Consider the following 21,825-nt stretch of genomic DNA (forward strand, 5'->3'; position numbering starts at 1 on the left):
ATCGTTTATGTTTTACAAAATTTACAAGCTCCTCCTAGATTGTCTAAGACTAAAAGTGGATTTTTGAATATGAAATCCTTAAAATTTTGCATATTAGACAATGCTTTGTTTTGGAGGAATCATGAAGGTATTCTCCTCAACTGTTTATTAAAAGATGAATCTGACAAAGTACTGCAAGAGTTTCATGCAGGTGACTGTGGGGGACACCTTTACTGGAAAAACACTGCAGATAAAATTCTGAGAGCTGGTTTCTACTGGCCAACGTTGTTTTCTGATGTAAAGAAACATGTGACCTCTTGTCACAAATGTCAAAATTTTGAAGGAAAGAAAAAGCTTCTACCTTTACCCCTAAAACCAATTTCTGCTGAAACACCTTTTCAACAATGGGGGTTAGACTTCACTGGTGAAATTCACCGACCTTCCTCTACCCAACACAAATGGATCCTCACTACCACAAACTATTTCACCAAATGGATAGAGGCCATACCTTCAAGGAAATCCACTGACACTGTTATCATAACCTTACTTGAGACCAACTTTCTATCAAGATTTGGATGTCCAACTAAGCTCATTACTGATAATGCAGCAACCTTTAAATCCAAAATGATGATAGATTTCTACAACAAGTATCATATAACCCTAGGCCATTCCACAACCTATTATCCTCAAGGAAATGGACTAGAAAAATCCTAAAACAAAATCCTGGTGAACATCATAAAGAAGTTGTTGGAGGACAATAAGAAAACATGGAATAAAAAGCTAGTCAATGCCTTATGGGCAGATAGACTAACCACAAAGAAATCAATTGGTACCTCTTCCTACCAACTAGTTTATGGGATGGAAGCTGCTTTTCCATCTTCCTTGGGAACACCAGCGATGAAGCTGCTCCAAGAATTGCAGGTTGAACCAAATGACATCCAAAGAAGAATCAACCAAACAATTCATTTACAATAAAACAGAGAAGAAGTGTACATCAGATCTCAGGTTGTGCAGGAAAGGATCAACAAGATTTTTGATAACAGGACCAAGGATGAGGATTTCTACCTTGGTGAAAAAGTCTTAAGATAGGATTCAAGGAGGGAAGATAAAGGTAAACATGAGAAATTTGATTTCCTATGGAAAGGCCCATATGTCATTTATGCTTTCAAAGGTAATAATGCCTTCTTCCTCAGAGAAATGGACGGTACAAAAGCATAAGGTGGACCAGTGAATGGTCAGATGCTCAAACACTGTTTCGAACCTAACTACTAATTTTTACTTTCCATTGTACATATTCCAGTTTTTTCAAAAAGTTTAGTTTGGATTGGATGGTGGTCATTGAAGTTGAAGCCCGGAGAGAAGGACCTAAGCTTCGAAGTATTGACTATCATAAATATCAATAATGCAGAGGCATAGAGGATAGTTTTTCAAGGCAACATCAACAACAATTCAAAGACTACTAATTTACAAAGTCCTTGACAGTTCACCAGGAAATGCCATCCCCAAGTGGAGCCACTGTTAGGTTCCTATACCAATAGGATTCATAATTTTGATTGAATAAGGTTAAGCCTTGTAATATTGTACATACCTCTGCTTTCTGCAAATGTTTTCCATATTAAAAAGTTAAAAAATGTAAAGAGGGTATGTCCTAAAAGAATAATTAAAGGACAAAAAGAATGAAAATAGGTCATAAAAAAATTAAAAATATGAACCTCAAGAAAACAAAAAGACCATGAAAGTGTGCAAGTCAAAATGCCACTACTATTTACCTTTTATGCTTAATGAATGGTTGTGTGCTACTTGTAACTTATGCCACAATCCATGAATAAGTCAAATGTTTAAACCTGGCTATTTCATGTTTTAAATTTCATGTCTATAGAGAGAGAATAAAATCTAACCAAATAGTGTAATCTTAACAGATAATTAGATAGGTAGAGTAAATAAAAGGAGCTCAACTATGTAAACTTAGCCCTTGGATGAAATAAGGTTTGATTTAGATAGTTTGCTATGTAAGGAAGAAGAACATGTTGATAAGGGTTTGCTAGTTTAAATGCACCCTAATAAAGTGAAGAAAAAATGGTAGAATGAGTAGATGGGTAAGTAGAAGAAAGATTGCAGAAGTATGGTGATTGATTAAACAAAAAGCATATTTATCATTTTTCATCATATGCTCCAAATATGAATGGACAATCAAGCATGTAAATGGATTTCAAAATCAATTAATTAACTTCCCCCATTCATTTCACCCATGTACTTAACTAATTTCCAATAATAAAGTTGAAAGTATTTAAAACATTTAAGTCAAAGAGGCTCAGATCATTTCTCTGACTTTTGGAGGGACCGGACCCTCGACTCAATGACTTATGGATATCAAATACTATTTTTCCCTCATAAAATTCATCCCCCCCATCAGTTCATTCATTTTCCTAATAAAATTCCTTTTCCTAAGGGTAAAACACTTTTTTCCTAGGAAAAACACTTTTCCCCATATAAAGCACTTTCATACCATAAACCCACAAAAATGCTTTACCCTAAGTATTAATGTAAATATGTGAAAAACATGTAATTCACAAAAAAGCATTGTACTTAGTGTTTTTCCCTTTTCTACCCATTTTTCATATTAATTACTAACTTTTATTAATATATACAAAATCCCCGAAAAACCCAATTTCCGTGTATATTTAATTCCCATGTATAAATTAGCCCTACCCTTTAGTTTAATTATAAACTATATTACTACCCATATCCTGCAAAAATATATAACCCCACCTTAGCCCTTAATCCCACATTAAAGTACCCCGATGACATTAAACTCTAAATTAATCTCATACCGCCATAATTAAGTGTCCGCTGGGCCCCCTACTAGCCTCCACACAGCTTCTCCACCCAATCATCGTGCGATCATCCCCCCTCCTCATCTGATGGCCCTTATCCATATCAGGCCAACTCGACGTCCACCCTTTACCCACCCGATAAAGTGGTTTCCCCCCTGGGCCCCAGTGCTACGTGTCATCCGATGAATGGAATCGGGTGGCCCCTCCCGAATACCACCAAGCACCCAAAAGCGGTGCGATATAAACCGTTTACCGCCCTCCCGCTACGCGACAAATCAACCACTGTTCACCCCATACCCGCCAAAACTAACTTTTTATGTATAAAAGCCAAAAAGCCCCAAATTGTTTGTTTTCACTAACATTTCATCTGCAAGCCTTTGTACGCATGCACAACACCTGCAAACGTCGAAGCCGCCAACCTACATACACTTTCACTCAAAAGACATCACAGACAACCCAGTTAGCCTTGCAGCTTACACAAATCCATTTGACCACTTGCAGTCATCATCCATCCTGCTTAGAGCCAATTCACCCAGTTCTAGGTTTTTAAACTAGAATTCACCAAATACCCTGTCAATTTTGAAAGAAACCAGTTGCTGAGTGTTTTAGTTAAGTCAAAAATTAATTAAAAACTACACACCTTGTTGAACATAGTTGCCCTAAATACTGCAAATTACCCTCTCCCATTACTCAAATCCACAAGAACTAAGAATGGCTGCTCCAATTGCTATGGATGTGAGACCCATCACGACACCTCATTTAGACCTAGACCACCTTCCCTTGGCTGATAGAGACTTCCAGATAAAAGATACCATTGTCATAGAGCTCCTGCTCAAAGTACATTGCCAAAGTAGGGACAGGTTCCTGAACCATGCTGATGAAATTGGCCTTTGGGAATCAAATTTTCCGAAGTACCAGTTCCCCCAAGTCCACATTTTTCCCGAAATTGTGCATATGTTCTATGCTTGCTACGTCCCCAGTCATAGAACCATCATGTCTCATGACCAGAAAGTCCTTTTCACCATCACTCCTGAGTCCATCAATGAGATGCTGCAGCTTCAACCAGAGCCAAAGCTAACTGCCCTCTCAATTGGAGACTTGTTAGACTTATATCCCAAACTCAACTCTGTAAGATTGGCCCAATTGATTCAAACCTTCATCATAGAAGAGAAGTACACCCCCAAAGACCCCCCTCCATATGTAGCAACTATATTTTCCCCTTGGGGCTGAAATATTGTATCCATGGTATCTTGTGTTTTGGGATACTCCACAAGTGAATACATTGATGAAATTATCCTGGCTTTCATGTCCATCTATACCCCAGGACAACCTCTTGCAACTATTTATGACTTTGTCACATTCATAGCTAACAGAATGCATGAGCAGTTCACAAGAATGGGAAATGAAAGGGTTTTCAAGTACTCCTCAGTTCTGTACCATATGTTCCTATATTATCAATCAGAGAAGTTCCCATTCACCCTTCAAAAGCTAGACACCAAGGGTCAGCCTAGGTCAGTCATTTTTTGGACCCCATTGATCCACTAGTACCAATCTCCATACTCTTACTCTGATTTTATTATTGTACACCCAGTCATGACAATGTTGACTGGAAGCCCTCCTCCAAGAATCAGTACAGAAATAAAGAGAGTCCTCCAATTATCTAAACAAACCAAAGTTGGTGTCTGGTACCTTTACCAGAACCATACAAAAATTAGGATTTATGGTTGCATGCAGGCACCATATAAGCTACCAAGGTACCTCCCAATGAGGTTGTTTGAATTAGAATACTATATGAAAATTATAAATGCAGATGAAATAAAAATTTTCAATGCCAAGAAGAAGGCCAATTTCAAAATAAAAGACCAATTAGGCCCCTTCATGTGAACCTCCAGAGAGGCTAGATAAGAGGCAGACTTAATACTACAAGGGATGAAGTTCCAAAGAAGTTTTGTCTGGAGATATGATCCTTTGGAATTCATCACAAAGAAGAGACAAGGTCAAGATAGGACCTTTCATTCACCATCCCATACATGAGATAGAAGCTTATGCAAATCAAATAGAATGGGTGGAAGGTACCCTAGCAGACCAGGACAACACCAAAGTAGATATTGAGAATGATCTTACTGATTTAGAAAAGCAGCCTGATGACAACTCTTTTCTGCAGGTACCAGAAAAACCAGAGACTACCATGAGCACTCCTCCAGTCATGCAGACTCCTCAGAATGAGGAGAAGGCCCCAAAAAGAAACAGAGAAGGAGCTTCCACCTCAGGGATGGCCACCTCTGATTTATAATAGGAATCAAACAAGAGGCAAAGGCTAAATCTAGCCTCTGAGCAGGAATACACTGAAGGCTCAGCTGAGATCACCAATATAGAAGCAAAAAGAAGTAGGCCTACCACTCCATATGGAGGCATATAAGAGCCTTCCACTTCAAAAACATAGATATTGGAAAGGAAACTCAGTGTGGAAGTATCTTCCTTCAGAATGCCCGCAGACAAAGACCAAGACATCAAGGAAAGATATAAAGAAATCAAGGCTAGAAATGAGAGGCTTAAGGCCCAAAATTATGCTCAATACCTGAAACTCATCCCTCCCAATCAAACAAGGCTAATGTCAGCCTTTGACATTAAGGAGGGGAAGCTACAGATGACCTTTGTAAAACCTACAACCTAACAACCAATGACAACATCAGATTTCAAAAGAGTAGATTTTGAAGTGCTAGCAAGGGATATTCATCCCATGGACTAGATTGAATTGCATAAACAAGTTGGAGAGATGATATACTCCACCTTGACAGGTAAAGCCATAACTTTCCACCATCTACAAAACTCTTTGAACAATATCTCAGCTCAATTCCAGTTAGAGAAGGCCTCCACAGGGCAAGGACACAAGGATCAAGTCCTTAGAGGACTTAGTAATTTAATTGGGACACGATCCCAAGGATATAAAAGCTACAGAACAACTTATTAAAAAGAAGAATTATGACATAGCTACATTGAACAAACAACTAAAGATACCCCAGCTACATCATCCACAAATAGTAGAGGTTCTAGAAGCCCAACAAGGACATGAAGAGCTCATGGACTTAGTCCTGAAGCTGAATGATCAACTCAAGGAGATAGAAAAGGAGTTGGACACTTTAATTCAATCGAAGAAAAGTGACTTGGCCACAAATTCCAAAACTGTCATCCCCATGGTATCAAAAACAGTTCCTTCTACACTGGCAGCATCACTGGCACCCACAGCTCCACCTACAACAACATTGCCAGTAACAATAGATTATACTACAGCAGTAGGAGCACCAGGGGACAAAGTAGTAGAACTTGTGAAAGCCATGGATGATATGTCTATCCAGGCTACAGAGATGAAAAGATTGAAGGAAAAGGTGGCAAGTCTGGAAACTGATTGCAAAATTTCCCAACTCAAGCAGAAAGAGGAAACACAAAGGACCCAGAGAATGGGTGAGAGGATCAAAATCCTGGAAAAGGATTTGACACTTGAGAAGCCACTTGGGAAAACCAAGGAAATGCTGTGGGCCAATATCATTGATTCTGTCAATGATATTTGGCCATCAATCCAAGTTATTTTTGAGCAAACAGAGCTAGTAAAGATAGCTGCTGAAGCTATCCAGAAAGTGAAGGAGGAATTGGGAAATAAGCCTGAGGATGAAAATAGACTCATCCATTTCCTCAACATCAAAAATAGATATGAGCTACAGGAGTTGAACATTGAAGACAAAACTGGGTTCTTCCCAAAAGGAACCTTATGCTTAATTTGGAAGAAAAGTGCCACAATATGCAGGTAGCCATTGATAAGTTCATGGCTAAATTTTAGATTTTGAGGGAGAGAGGTCTGCCTAGTCCTATGGTCATCAAAGACAAAATCATGACACAATCGGACTATGGGGATAGACTTAGAAAATTTTCTAAGGATCAAGCCAATTCCTCATCCATTAAAGCCTTGCCAACGGGTAAAGTATTATATGATAAATTTGATAATTTGTTTTTCCTTGAGCATGAGGTAAAACATTTGTTCCTCACCAAGACCAATTTTGCAAAGTATATTGAGGCTGATGAGATTCACAGGATGATGATAAATGTGAAATTACCAGATGCAGAATGGTGGGGAACTGTGACTGACTTACTGTGATAAATTAACAGCTAAAAGTTTCCACATAGTAAATATGAAGGCAGCAGGATGAAATAGGTAAAAACAACACAATAGGGTCAAAGAGTAGCAGGGTCAAAGAGTATCAGATGAAAAATCAAAGTAAAGAAGACTCCATCGTAAAAATTCCAAAACTACCAGTCAACATAAAGGGCTACATCTCAACCATAAAGGCCAGCACAACCATAATTAAAGGGATAATAAGAAACGGTTCATTAGATGTCTCTATCTTCTTGCTAGAAGATATTTGTATTTCCTAGTATAAATCTCAAGTTGTTTTGAGATATTTTATAATAAGTTTTTTCTATAAATAATTCACAATTCGAAGTATGTAGTGGTGGATTCCAAAACATTTCTTTAGACTATTTCTCTCGAATCAGAAATTCTATTGTATCAATGACTGGATTGGCTTACTAGATCAAGGAATAAAGATTAGATATTTTACAGGATTCTTGTGTAAAGCGAAATACAAATAAGTATTCTCTCATGTTCAATGTTGTTTTCCTTCATGTTTTTTCCATAATATTTGTGTGTCTCTAAAATCCAAATGTTATAACATGGAATGATATTTCAGAAATTACTTAAATGCACATTGTCTTGACCGTTGTGCATTATTATATGTTTTCTTCACAAATCTAAGTTAAGGAATTCTTGATTGCTCCTTAGTTTAGGTGACATCTTGTGATCAGTAGCAAAGGATTCTTAATTTCCCTTTTGTTCATGATCATCCTCTTTTCTCCATTCTGATCCCGGTCTAAGGATTCTTGAGTGCCCTTTTACCCTGGTTGGATTTACTTCCTCCATTACACCTAAATATTTTCCTTTTGCTCTTCTAGCATGCTCTGTGAATATCCCCTTTAATGAACTGATCCAGTCCTACTATCCATTTTTTGACCCCATAACCCAATGGCTTGAAGACCTAGCTCTATCCATCTGCTCTAAGAATTCCACCACCCAACCTTCAAATCAAAACCAAAGCCCCAAAGAAAACTAAGAACTAGCCTAAAATCCCATAAGAAACAAAGATAAATTATATATAAAGAGCCCTCTTTGAGTCATAGGTTGGCTAGAGCCTATACTTAAAATATTGGTTTGTGGTTACCTTAGTTTATTCCTTCTTCTGATAACTTCTAAGGAAAATTCTGAGTGATAACACAATCGAAAACATTGCTCACCTTGTCTACTCTGTGACAGCTGCTGGGATGGATCTATAACTTGTATGGGCGCAATTTCATCCGTTTGTGCATGTTGCGCCCCCTGTTGTACCTGTTCTTGCTGTAACTCATTTATTGTCAATGCAGCTCTTGTTCTTCCTTGAGTTGTTGCTTCAACACATGCAAATGTTTCTTTGTTCCATTCCTTACCTTCACGCGATCTTCATGTCACGCCGTCACCTCATAACCTCAGTCTCCAAAGTTACTTTCATCACAAGTGGATCTTCTTGAGATTGCAACTTTGTTCCGCCTCTATGTTGTCAACAAGACATGCTACTGAGGATGGTTGGTAGGGAGGCTCCAAAACGAAGCTAAGGAAAAATTTTGGAGTGTGGTTGTAGCCGCTACAACAAGAACTCAAAATTACCCTAATGAGATATAGTCCAAAAGTATCCCACCTATGAAAAATATATGTATTCCATTGTGCAGGCCATCAGACAATGGAAGCATTACATTTTTGGGAAGGAAACGGTCATCCACATAGAACACCGACCCCTGCAGTTCTTACATACACAAGGGAATTTGCAGAACGATCACCATTATAAATGGTCCACATACTTGGAACAATTCTATTTGAACCTTAAGTTCAAGAAGTGAAACACCAACAATGTTGCATACTTCCTTAGCCAATCACCAGTCATGGCATTGACCACTGTGATCGAATTTTGTGGGAACGAGACTATGGGGTCAACACATCTTTACAAGAGTGATCTAGAATTCAGAAACACATACCAAACATTCTTGGAAGACAAGAAAGTTCCAAATTTCCACCTCCAGGATGCATTTTTATGTCACCTGGGACACCTATGTGTTCCTTCAAGTGCGCGTGCCAAAATTATTTGGGAGGTTCCCTATAGTCTAGTCGATGGATATTTTGGGGTAGATAAAAAATTGGCAGTGCTGCAGAAGTATCTTTATTGGCCAAACCTTCAACATGATGTTTGGAAGTACATAAAATTTTGCATTGCCTACTCCATTGCAAAACCGACCATCAAAAATCAAGGCCTATATACTCCTCTGCCTATTCCTAGTTGACCTTGAGAATCCATCTCCATGGATTACATGTTAGGCCTTCCTTCTACTAAGCATGGCAACGACTGCGTTTTCGTGGTCGTGGAAAAATTATCTAAGATGGCCATTCTAGTGGCCTGCAAGAAGAGTATCACAACATAAGCCACTCCTAAGCCCTTCTTTGAATGGGTGTGGGTACACTTTGGTATCCCACGGTCCATTATATTAGATTGGGACATGTTCTTAAGTACATTTTGGTCAAGTCTTTGATCGACGTTCAATACCAAGCTCACTAATTCCATGACTTTCCACCCCCAAACTGATGGCCAGACAAACGTTGTTAACATGATGATCGTACACATTCTGTGAATTTACAACTCGAAGAATCCACACAAATGGGATGAAAGCCTCCCCTATGTCCAACACAACTACAACAAAGCTCTCCATAGCTCAACCGGCCACAACAATTATTAAGTGGGATTGGGATTCCAACCACTATGTCCCATTGATGTGGCCATACCATTTGCAACTACTCTGGATCATTTGGCTCATGGCTAGTCTGAATCTCACAGAGCTAACAACTTCATTGATCACCTTCAGTACATCCACCAATAGGTCCATGACATATTGGACAAAGGCAACGCTAAGTACAAGTAGTGTCATGATCAACATCAGGTGCCACACAAGTTCTAGGTGGGCGAAAATGTTTGGTTACATTTGCAGAAGGAGAGATTCGCTAGGCCCCACCGCAAGCTTCACCCACTCTAATATGGGCCTTACACCAGCACTTAGGATATAGGGGACAATGCTTTTGAGCTCAACATTCCATCATTCCTTGTCCTCCACCTAGTGTTCAGTGTGGATCGCCTTCGACCATAATTTCCACCACTACTAGACACATAAGGCATTGTAGAACAAGTCACATCAACATATTTAAACTCAGACTGCATGGAACAAGCCACAACTGATCATATTATGGACACACATATCAAGAATACTTGCCAATAGAATATCCAACTGTATCGGGTTGCCAAAGCTGGCCAAATCCTGCACCAAGGCCAATGGCTCACTAGGGACCAAATTCACTAGAAGTTTCCCCATCTGATGGAGGCACTCAATGCAATGGGGACCATTAGTTCCTAAGAGGGGAGGAATGATCCAGGTGGATATTGGTGGCCACCCTCCTATTCCACTTGGAACCCCACCACCGTTTCTTTCAATTTTTTAGTTTCTTTAATTGTACCATAGTTTACTATTTTTGGCATTTTTTTTTCGGGTCCTGAACTTCCAGAGCTGTTTTGAGGCCCTAAACAATGTTTTTTTTCTTCAGAAAACAGGAAAACATAAGGTTTTGACTAATTTTTGTAGTCAAAATTTGTATTCCTCGGGTAGATATTTCTAATGAGGTATTGTGTGCATCAAACAAAGATCGTATGCCAAAGTTACGACCCCAGGAAGTTGATGTACCAATTTACCCAAACGGGGCCCATAGTTTTGGCACTTGATCTCTTAGGGTTAGTTTTTTGGATATTCAGGGTTTTCCATTGTTTCTCAATAATAAATAGGCCTTCAGGACTCATTGTAACATAGTTTAGAGGCATGTAGCCACCACATATCTTCTCAGATATAATCTACCCTCACCTGAGCTAGTTTATTTCTATTTCTATATGTAAGCATATTTCAGTTCTTTGATATTAATGAAATGAAGTTTTATTTTTATTGCATCTCTATGTACCTATGTATTTCTGTATTTTTTTGTGTTCTGGCATAAGTCTGGATCATGGGTCCAACCTCCTGTTGATAGGGATGATCCCTTATCTTGTTTCTCCCACCATAGGTTCAACACTTTAGTGGTTCCTGACCTTCAATCATGGGTTGCACTGATGCTGGCTATGGTGCATTGCCTCTAGAAGCATGGTTGGCCATCTATTGAGGCTGCCCTATCTAAGATGGGTGTTTCCTTTCCTTTCCTTCTGGGTTCTTCCTAGACCAACTCACATTTAAGCTAGCAGTGCCCTTTTCCATCCAATTACTCTTTGTCTTGGGTCTATGCCTTGCTTGCTTATAACATTGCTCTAGTTTCTTAATAACGTCATTCAGAGTCTGGTGTTCGAGAAATTCTATATTTTCTTTGAATAGCATAAGTAACCCACTGATGAACCTCTTAATTTTTACCTTTTCGTCTTGGAGATATGGGATATAGCTCAATATCCCCAAAATCTTGGTAACATACTCCTTGCTAGTCACCTGTCCCATATTGAGCTCATAAAATTCCTTTTCCTTATTTTCGTAGTAGCGTTTAGAAAAATATTGTTCCTAGAAGATCTTCTCAAACTCATCCCATGTCAGCTCCTCCTCGATAATGGCTCTAGTATTTTTTAGGTCCTCCCACCAAATATCGACTTTTCCTTTCAAACTGTAAGAGGAAATTCTAGCCTTCATATTCATAGAGCAGTTGTGTATTCTGAATAACTTCTTCATTCCTTGCAACCATGCTTTTGCATCTTCTACCTTCTTCACATATCCATCGAATGTGTGTGGCTTTGCCTTTTTAATTTCTTCAGGCATAAGTTCCCCTTCCTTTCTCCCTTAGTGACGATGATGATGAGAGTGATGATGCCTTCGTTCAGTAGAAATAGATGGGTGGTTTGCATGAGGTGCTTGCATTCTAGGCCTTCCCCTTGGAGTGCTCAAAATTTCTCCCCCTGGCATAGTGTCCTCACTGCCTTACTTGGGCCTTTTCAGAATCCACTCCCATCTACACTATTGGTGTTCTCTTTTGACTCTCGAGGGCTCTTCCTGTCTCTATGACTGGTCCTCATTTCAGATTGCATTTTCCCTTGCTAGTCCAAGAGACTTTGCAGGATGACCACATTAATCTCAACCCGTCTCTCCTAGGATCTTACCAGCCTTAAATTTACTCACCTCATCTCGTAAGCTTCTTAGAGTATCCCTCCAATATAGAGATAGATTTCCTTCCCCTTTCCCAACTAATCTCTCCTCACCAATGGTTCCGACTCCATCACTTCCATGCTGGGACTGATCATAATTATATTCAACCATCCCAGTTCTCATCCCTGTATCTTTCTATGTTATGCTACTTTTGATCTGTTGTCAATCACACACATTGTTAGACATTCTAAAACAACATTTAATCATCAAATATGGTTATCATCTTGCATTCACAGAGTATCAAGGGGTTCTGGTGATAAAAAACAACCCTTGCTAACATACAAGCCATTTTATAATTATACATAATCAATCATTCAATCAAGTAGTAGGTACACAACAAGGACAAAACAAATTTACAATCACCATTCCAGCTCCTATGGAGTCGTTAACCATCAACTAGCACATCCTATCATAAGTTTAGTGATCAAGAAATGAGCACTTTCAATCAGCCAATCAAGTAGGAAGTTAATGATTCAGTATGACGTAAGAAAATCCCTTCACTTTCTTGTGATTTGGCCCATCCAGTCTAAGTATTGAACCCGGATGCTCTGATAGCTCTTTGTAATGTGACCCAACTCTCGAATTATCTTAATGGAATGAAGTAATATTCCTAGGTGAAATTCCTTCCCGTGGAATGAATTGCGATGCACTATATATATACATATATATTTTCCGTATGTGCATATATACATACACTCTTCCTCACCTTAATAATATTTATATAAATATACTTATGCATAGAAATACAGGTTGCGATGGCTCTATAAATGCTTGGTTTCTTAGTCCTAACTTATTCCTCCCCCCCAGAATCGATCTGCCTGACTGACATGTCTCATCTTCGGGACCTTATGACACATTCTGCTATCAAGCTATGAGTCCTCCCTAGAACGACCTATTGGTTGATGATTCGCTGCCCATATAATGACTTCCACATCATCTCCTTATGCCAATTACCAATGAAGGCTTCCCCAGATACTCCCCCCGTGCCCTCACTGGGTTTCGACCTCTAGGATATGACTTTTACCAAGTGGAACCCACCATGCCTTTGTGATCACCTTACAACATACCACTCGTCGTAAAAATATGGACCACAGGCACCGGGATGCTTCCCCACTGGCTATGTGTTCCCTAGGATTTCATGTCAGTATTTCTTCCACGTGAAGGGAGCAATGACCAATTCATGATTGTTTCTTTTCCGGGTCCCCACAAGTGGTTGGACCCATAAGCTCGAGACGTATTCAAAAAATGATTCACAACATTTTGGGTTCCAACCTTATGAGTTTTTAGGGTGGTTCCTCCTCTCGAAAACCACCACTCACCAAATCTAGTTAACTGAAGAACCTTTGTCACTACCTTTTGAGTGAACCCCAACTATCCACAACTTTTCAGTCCCTGAATCGTCACTCCAAATCTCCTTTTGGCTCTCCACTCTATGATCTCTGCTGAATCATCATGACCAATCCAGTGAAGGAGACAATCATTCGAGTCAATCCCATGAAGGAGACTACCATGTTGAACAATCTCATGAAAGGAATATCCTTCCACCATTTGAGAGTACTCCTTGACTGAGGTATTTACCATTATGTGGATAAGATTTTCCCAATCATTTCTATAAGTTCACAACCTCCTACTCTGAAGCCGCAACAAGATTTATGGTTCCTTCCCACCATGACTCGGCCAAAGGCTTCTGGCCTCACACTGTAGAGTGCTTTAGAGAATGAACTAGGAAACCCTCCCAGCTGTCAGCCCTTCTACCACACATGATCTCCTAAACGAACCTTACCAGATGTGACTCTCCCTCATGAGTCCAGTAGACCTCTAAACAATATTTACAAATCCATGGTGACTTTTTTGGTATCCTAGGATGATTTTCGATGTTATCCCTCTCGAGATTGAGTGATTGATCCTTGAATGAGTCCTTGTCCTGAGGGTCTTCCCATTCCACAAGGAAGGAAAGCCACCGAGGGAGGCGTAGGTGCTCCTACGTGGATTACCTACCACATGCTCATCAGAGACTCTTGAGAGGGATCAAGTCTCTCTTGTTACGCACTGACGTTTCCAAACCTTGTTCTGACCTACAGATAACTCTATGATGAAGCTTGAAGCTTTCAGGCCCCTCAGCCATCACTTTATAACACCAACAACAGGTATATAGTCTTGCTAAAAATGCTAGGCTAAATTTCATTTAGGTAAAGTGAGTGCTTCAAAGGATGCTAGGGAAAGCTCACTTGGATGTTAAATCTGTGCTCACCGAGCAACACAATGAATTACAATGTGACCACGGGTGGCTCACAAGCGAATGAAAACCTTTATATGAAGTAGGTCTCTCTCCTTGTAATATTATAATAATAAAAAGGGGTCATGGAGCCCACTGTTATTTACGCATTCATTTAAGCTATTATGGCCCAATGCTAAATTATGATTTAATCTTATTAGTCTTAGCTAACATATAAATTACATAAATTTATGCATCACATGGTTCATGCCTTCCAGATAGAAGATTATAACACGTTCTCGTTTCCCTCTTTATCAAGCATGCATGCACATATTCCACACATACACACTCATAGATGTAGTCATTTAACACATTACCGATGGAATATAAATTATAAGCATGCTTCTAGCATTACCAAGTAGTTCCCACATTCAACTCATTGTCTATAACACGGTAAAAACATTCATCATACATTATACAAAATGAACAGTTATTTATCTTGAAGTGGATAGGGCGATTGAACCTAGGACGAGGAATATTTGCCTAATCACAGACACTTGTATCCACAATTACTTGTAGCCATCACCCCCGAGCCAGATTCTAGAGCTGAGGAAGAGTGTGTGCTTCAGGAATTAACATACTAATCGATTACTAGATTCTGGGACTCCAGAGGACTTCCTTCCTCAATTCCCACAAGATGACAACTTCTTGCTTAGCTGACACTGGTAGTCCAGAGGTGTCCAAACTCACCCCAAGTGTTCTCAGAGTAATTCAACCCATTCATGGGAGTATTAGAATCCACTATTCCATCCGAGTGTTAAACACTAGTCATCGTTCTAGTGTTCAACAACTTCTGCTTTAGGATGGCCTCTATCCAAGTTGTTACAACACTCCAGTGTTTTGCGGGTTGAGATAACAAACTATGAAACATTGTAATAGCTTGGGTAGAGGCCATCATGAAGCATAAGTTGTTGAATACCAGAACAATGACCAATGTTTAATGCCTAGATGGCATAGTGGATTATATACTCCCAGGAAGGGGTAATATCACTCTGAGAACACTTGGGGTGAGGTTGGATACCTCTGGACTCTCGGTGTCAGCTAAGAAAGAAGTTGTTAGCAAGTGGGAATTGAGAAAGGAATTCCTATGGAGTCCCAGAATTCAGTAACCGATTAGTATGTTAGTCTCTAAAGTACACACTCTTCCTCAGCTCTGGAATCTGGCTTGGGGGTGATGGCTACAAGTAATTATGGATATTTCTTTCTACGATTGGGCAGAGAGTACTCATCCTAGGCTCAGTTGCCCTGCACACTTCAAGATAAATAAATTCTCATTTTGTATAATGTATGATGAATGTTGTTACCATTTTATAGACAATGAGTTGAATGTGGGGACTACTTGGTAATGCTAGAAGTGTGGTTATAATTTATATTCAATCATTGATGTGTTAAATGACTGCATCTATGAGTGTATTTGTTTGGAATATGTGCATGTATGATTGATAAAGAAGGAAACAAGAATGCGTTATAATCTCCTAAATGACAGACATGAACCATGTGATGCATACATGTTTGTATTCTATATGTTAGCTAAGATTAATATGACTAAATCATAATTTAATATTAGGCCATAAGAGCTTAGATGAATGCCTAAAGTATAGTAGGCCCTGTGACCCATTTTTATTATTATAATGTTACATGGAGAGAGACCTCCTGCATAGCAAGGTCTGCATTTGCTTGTGACCCACTCGTGATCACATTGTAAATCACTTTGTTTCTCGATGAACATAGTTTTAACGTCCAAGAGATATTTCCCTGGTGTCCATTGAAGAAATCACTTTACCTAAATGGAATTTGCCTAGCATTTTCAGCAAGATTGTATACCTGTTGTTGGTTTTGTAGAGTGACGTCGAAGGGGCCTAAAAGCTTCAAGCTTCATTGTAGAGTTGTGTGTACGTCGACACATGGTTTGGAAATGTCAGTGTGTAACAGGAGAGGCTTGATCCCTCTCTAGAGTCTCCACTGAGCCTGTGGTAGGTAATCCACTCTATCTCTCTATGAGGGGGTAATCCTACAACCTCTACTAGAAAGAAATCCACATACTATTGCAACACTGGGAGCCTTTGGAGTAACTTTTCCTCCTCTCCCTCTATCGCTCTATCGACTCCTCTATATTTGGAAACCTATAATGTGAACAACGTACATCCCTTCCTGCCACTATGCTTGGCCTATGTGGTAGTGATTAAACTTACTGATGCAATATTCTTCTTGCTTGAGAATATTCTCTTCATCCCTTGATCATCCAAACATTCTATTTCCTTTTTGTAGCAATATACCTTGGTATGATGCACATACAACCAATCCTTCCCAAAAAAATACCATACCCACCCAATGGTAGCACATTCAGTTGAGTTTTATTGGTCGTGCCATTGAGTTCCAGAACACATGACCTCAGCCAGTGGTTGATTCTACTCTTTATCCTTATTTCCAACTAAACCAACCATGATTCTCTATGCACTTTAACATTCAATTTGCACTTCCAGACAATCTCTGTGTTGACATGAATATAGTTAGAATTGTTGGGTAGTGGAGGTCCCACGTAACAGTTTTGGGGCTGAGAGCCTATAAGTTAGGATAAAAATATTTTAAAACACCGAAATATGTGGAGCGCGAAGTGTAAAAGGTCGAGTCAAAGGGTTGTCCACCGAAGAAATAATATAGAATAATAGGAAGTAAGTTGGTCCGCGAACCATAGGAAGGTATAAATAGAGTGAGGCTCTATGGGTAGAAAGTGGTTTTTGGTATGTAATCTTGGATTTGATATGTAATGGGTTTCTGAGAAGAAAAGTCTTGAAGCGTCTGTAAGTCTGAGACGAGGGGATTGGATAGTAGATAGAGGCTCTACAACTATGTGCGCAGAGGCCTGGTAGAGTCTGCAGCTGTGTGCGTGGACCCCTGCAACTGAGTGTGCAGGATAGATCTGGATGTATTGGTGAAGAAATTGAATAAAGATAAGTTGATTCTGGAATTCTGTGTTAAATCTGAATTATTGCAGATCTGGCTAACGTATAGTTAATATAAATGTTTGATCTATGTGCGTATGGCTATGATATGAATATATGCGAATCTGTATCTATTCTAAGTGCTTAAACTAGTTAATTCTGTTAAATGCTTGTTTAAAGACCATAAAAAGTAGATTGAATCTATAAACAACGTATTAATAAGTATTTAGGAGTATTATGGGTCCAGATCTGCACGGAGCAGAGTGGCGTGAGGCCACGAAATGGTGCGCGAAACCTCCAGACCACATCAAGACATCCCAAGGGTGCGGAAACCTAGTTCCAGCACCCTCCCCTGTTACCTTGGGTGAGACCTCAGTCCACGCCCCACGGGCTGTTGCCGAAAGGGTTGGTAGCTGCGAGATTTGTTTGGCTAAATAACTCTTTTAAAACTCGGTCAGGCCCATATAAGCCAACAAATGGTTCCGTTGCCGGGACCGGGATCTATCTAAGGGGTGTTTGATGTTGGAACATTGGAACTCTATAGAGAAAGAATTTAAGGGTCGAAGGGATCAAGAGTAGTAATAGTTCATAATACATTGACGCACAAACCAAAGGTTGACAATGACGAGCGCGATCCAGCTACCGGTATTCAAAGGAGTAGGAAGTGAAGATCCAGAATAGTTTTGGTTTGTGGTAACGTGGTATGGGACGCACACAAATTATGGATGATAATATCAGGAAGGCTACCTTAGTTAGCGCGCTGCAGGATCGAGCGCTGACATGGTACATAAATGACTCAAGCGATCACCCGACTGCGGGGACAACAAAGATCTAGACCGAATTGAAGAAATAATTTAGCTGGCCGAAGTCAGGAACACAGTTGATCATAGGGTTCAAGGAGATCGCGATGATGCCTAGTGAGACCCCGTGGGATTTGGATCAAAGACTGAAAAGTACCATTCGCGAAGCAAGCATGACACTGATGGATGCACAAAACTACACTTGGTTTATGGCATCATTAACACCCCATCTGAGGATGGCTTTGTCCCAACAAAAGATCTCAACCCAGGCGGAAGCATTGGAGACAGTGATGAGGTTGCACGAAACTCTGTTACAGGACCCAAGATTGGGAGTTCAACAAATCCAAGCGCAGATACAAAACTTGTGTGTGGAAATGAAGAAGTTAAAACATGAACATGCACCTCGACCAGAAGTCTGGGAGGAAGTCTGGTGTATAAAGTGCAGGAGCCAGGGGTATGATAAAGATCACTGCCCGGTCTTGGTGACTTATGTGGCAACAGAGGGACCAACACCATTGCGACTAGAGGCATAAGCAGGGCCAAGCACGAGAACCCCACTCTGGTGCACAATCTGTCAGGTGGGAGGAAATCATAACACATATAACTGTCATCTACTGCCAAAATTCAACCAGACCCCCCAGCAGCTCCTTTGCAACTTTTGCAGATCAGTGGGCCACGAGGAAAGAGACTGTTGTAGCTATCAATTATTAATGTACCAGTCATCTGCCTAGAGAATTAAGACTGAGGCGTGAGGTCAAGATCCAGCCGCAACGATCATGCACGGTGGGTTCCAGGGACGTGGATGAGGACGGGGCAAAATGGGACTAGGAAGGGGTCGCGGGTAGCTAATCTGTTACAACTGCGGAGGACTAGAACATTACGTGCGAGAATGTACCAATCCAACTAGAATCTCATGCACTTACTATGAGAAATTCGATCATGAGCTAATACATTTCCCTACACTGATAGCAAAAATTTGTTAAAAAAGGAAAACGCAACCTAGGACGACACAAAACATACAGATGATGAGGTCCGAACCCCGCGACGAAGACCCCAAAGTAAACATGGCACTAAGAAGTGGCATGACCATAGGAGAGGATAAAGGGAAATTAAGTGAGGAGGACACAGGGGTTGGAAAGGAGACATATTTGGAAGCTAGGGAGAGCTTCGCGGAGGTCTCTACCCCAGGTAGTAGGGATCAATCAGAGCGGGATAGGGATCCCTCGATGCTAACTACCTTTTTAGAGACATGCATAAATTGATGCATGAAAATAGGGCAGTTAGAGGCTTGGAAGAATTGATAAATAGGTCCACGGGGATGCAAGAACCTAGCGTGGTTCGAAAATTAGGAAAACACGCAACACAGACGGGGCGAGAGATGCGATTAATGACACAAATTGGTGATTATGAGATGGATTAGATCATTCTGGATTTGGGCTCAGATGCAAATGTACTGCCTAAACAAACATGGGAGCGCATGGGTAGACCTACACTATAATGGTCTCCTATTCAATTGCAGATGGCGAACCAACAAAAGATCCTGCCCATGGGAAAGTTGCAAGGAATTACAGTAGATATAGAAGGAGCGAGCACCAGAACAGACTTTGAAGTAACAGAAATCGTGGATGAAAGTACGCCTTATCCTGCGTTGTTAGGAATAGACTGGGCCACCGACATGAACGGGGTTATTAATTTAAAGAAGTGGACAATGATTTTTGAAAAGAAGTCGCTTTGTGTATTCATTCCACTAGATCCGGCTGAAGGACCGCGCTATATTGAACCCATGCACAATGAAGAAAGTGACGCTGAATTAGACTGTATCTACAAGATTTCTGCACAAAGGCAAGAATGGGTCAAGTCAATAGAGGAAAATAGAATATAACGGGGCTATGCAGAGTCCTGCACCAACGATTCAGATGAAGAAGATGAGCGGTGGCATAACGGGTTGAGCGAAGTAACCACGTTACACTACAATATGAGGACTAAATCTTTGTACTGCGTTAGGGCCCAGGATCGCGAATTGTCGATGTATGATGGGCTGACAGTAATAGATGAATTCCTAACCAAGTTTAAAAGTGTGGTACCCGAGCACCAACAGTTTGATGCATTGAGATGGGCGCTGTGCAGGACACCTACGCAATGGTGGGGCACACATGAAGGGACTTTCGAAGATTGGCGCGGCTGTAGGTGCATAATGCAGATAAGATTTGGGAAGCTGGAACTACGAATAATGGAGAAATATGATGGACGTGATGACCTATGCATGCACGTTACCAGGTGGACCAAATCTTATGGCGAGGATCCTCAACCAGAGTGGGTGCACTTATTTTATCATACTCTGGATGTCATCCCAAGGAACTGGTATACTAAAATAGAGCTCCGACATGGCACAAGCGATTGGGATATCTTGCGCGAAGGGTTTCTGTCAACATTCCTCTTTGAAGACCAATGGATGGATACCATGGACGACACGTTACAACTGGTGAAGGCCACCATTTTCAAAATGCCACTGGAACCAGAAGAAACCGTGCAGCCTGACTCGTCGGGACAGCTCAGCCAGGCCCTCGAATGTTACAATGTCCAGGTAGAAGATGATGAAGACAACCCGCGAAACATCAATATTTTGAAATCAGAGGGGAGCCGTGAGATGCGTGGACCCAAAATCAAAGATCCAGATATCATGGCGCCGTTGAAAATGAAACAAGTAAATATTAGAACAGAAGAAGAGCCGAAGTATGCAGTGCTTGGGGACTATTGGGACAATGCCACGGTGGAAAAGGTCATCGAGTTGCTTTGGGAATATCGAGATTTATTCCCAACTAAAATCACGGAGCTAAAAAGGATCCTAAGAGACCTGGGAATGATGAAGATAACATTGAAGCCAAACGTGAAGCCAGTTAAGCAGCATCCCTATCGATTGAATCCAAAATACAAAGCAAAGGTCTGCGAAGAATTGGACAAGATGCTGGCAATAGGAATCATTGAACAGTCGAGGAGTCTGACTGGGTAAGTCCTATGGTTGTGCAGGAGAAGAAACAGAATGGTGAGATTTGCATCTGCGTGGATCTTAAGAAGATTAATGATGTCTGTGTTAATGATCTGTTTCCAACACCCTTTACAGATGAGGTACTAGAGAATGTGGGTGGGCAGGAAGCCTACTCCTTCACGGATGGGTTCTCGGGGTACCACCAGATCAAGATCGCGCCAGAGGATAGGAGCAAGACAAATTTCACCACTAAATGAGGCTGTTTTTAGTATACGGTGATGCCCTTTGGACTAAAGAATGCGTCGACGATATTCTCGCACATTGTGGTAGCTGCATTCAAGGAATTTATACATAAGTTCTTAGAAGTATATTTGGATGATTGGACCATATTTGGGCTGGTTAAGAAGCATATCACGAGCTTCTGGTTAATGCTAGATACTTGCTGATGACACTAGATTGCGCTAAACTTAAAGAAGTGTACTTTCCTCGTCCCCTTTGGGAACCTGCTGGGCCATGTGGTTTGTAAGAAAGGTATGATGGTGGATTCGACAAAGATTGTTGTCATACTCAATCTGAAAGTGCCACAAAATGTCAAACAACTACACGCCACACTGGGACACACGGGCCACTATCGTAAGCTCATAAAAAGCTACACCCAGATCAC

Source organism: Pinus tabuliformis, chromosome 3_2 (assembly GCF_031772625.1).
Source record: "Pinus tabuliformis cultivar Carrire ecotype Pingquan chromosome 3_2, CPIR1, whole genome shotgun sequence".
Classification (NCBI taxonomy): Eukaryota; Viridiplantae; Streptophyta; class Pinopsida; order Pinales; family Pinaceae; genus Pinus; species Pinus tabuliformis.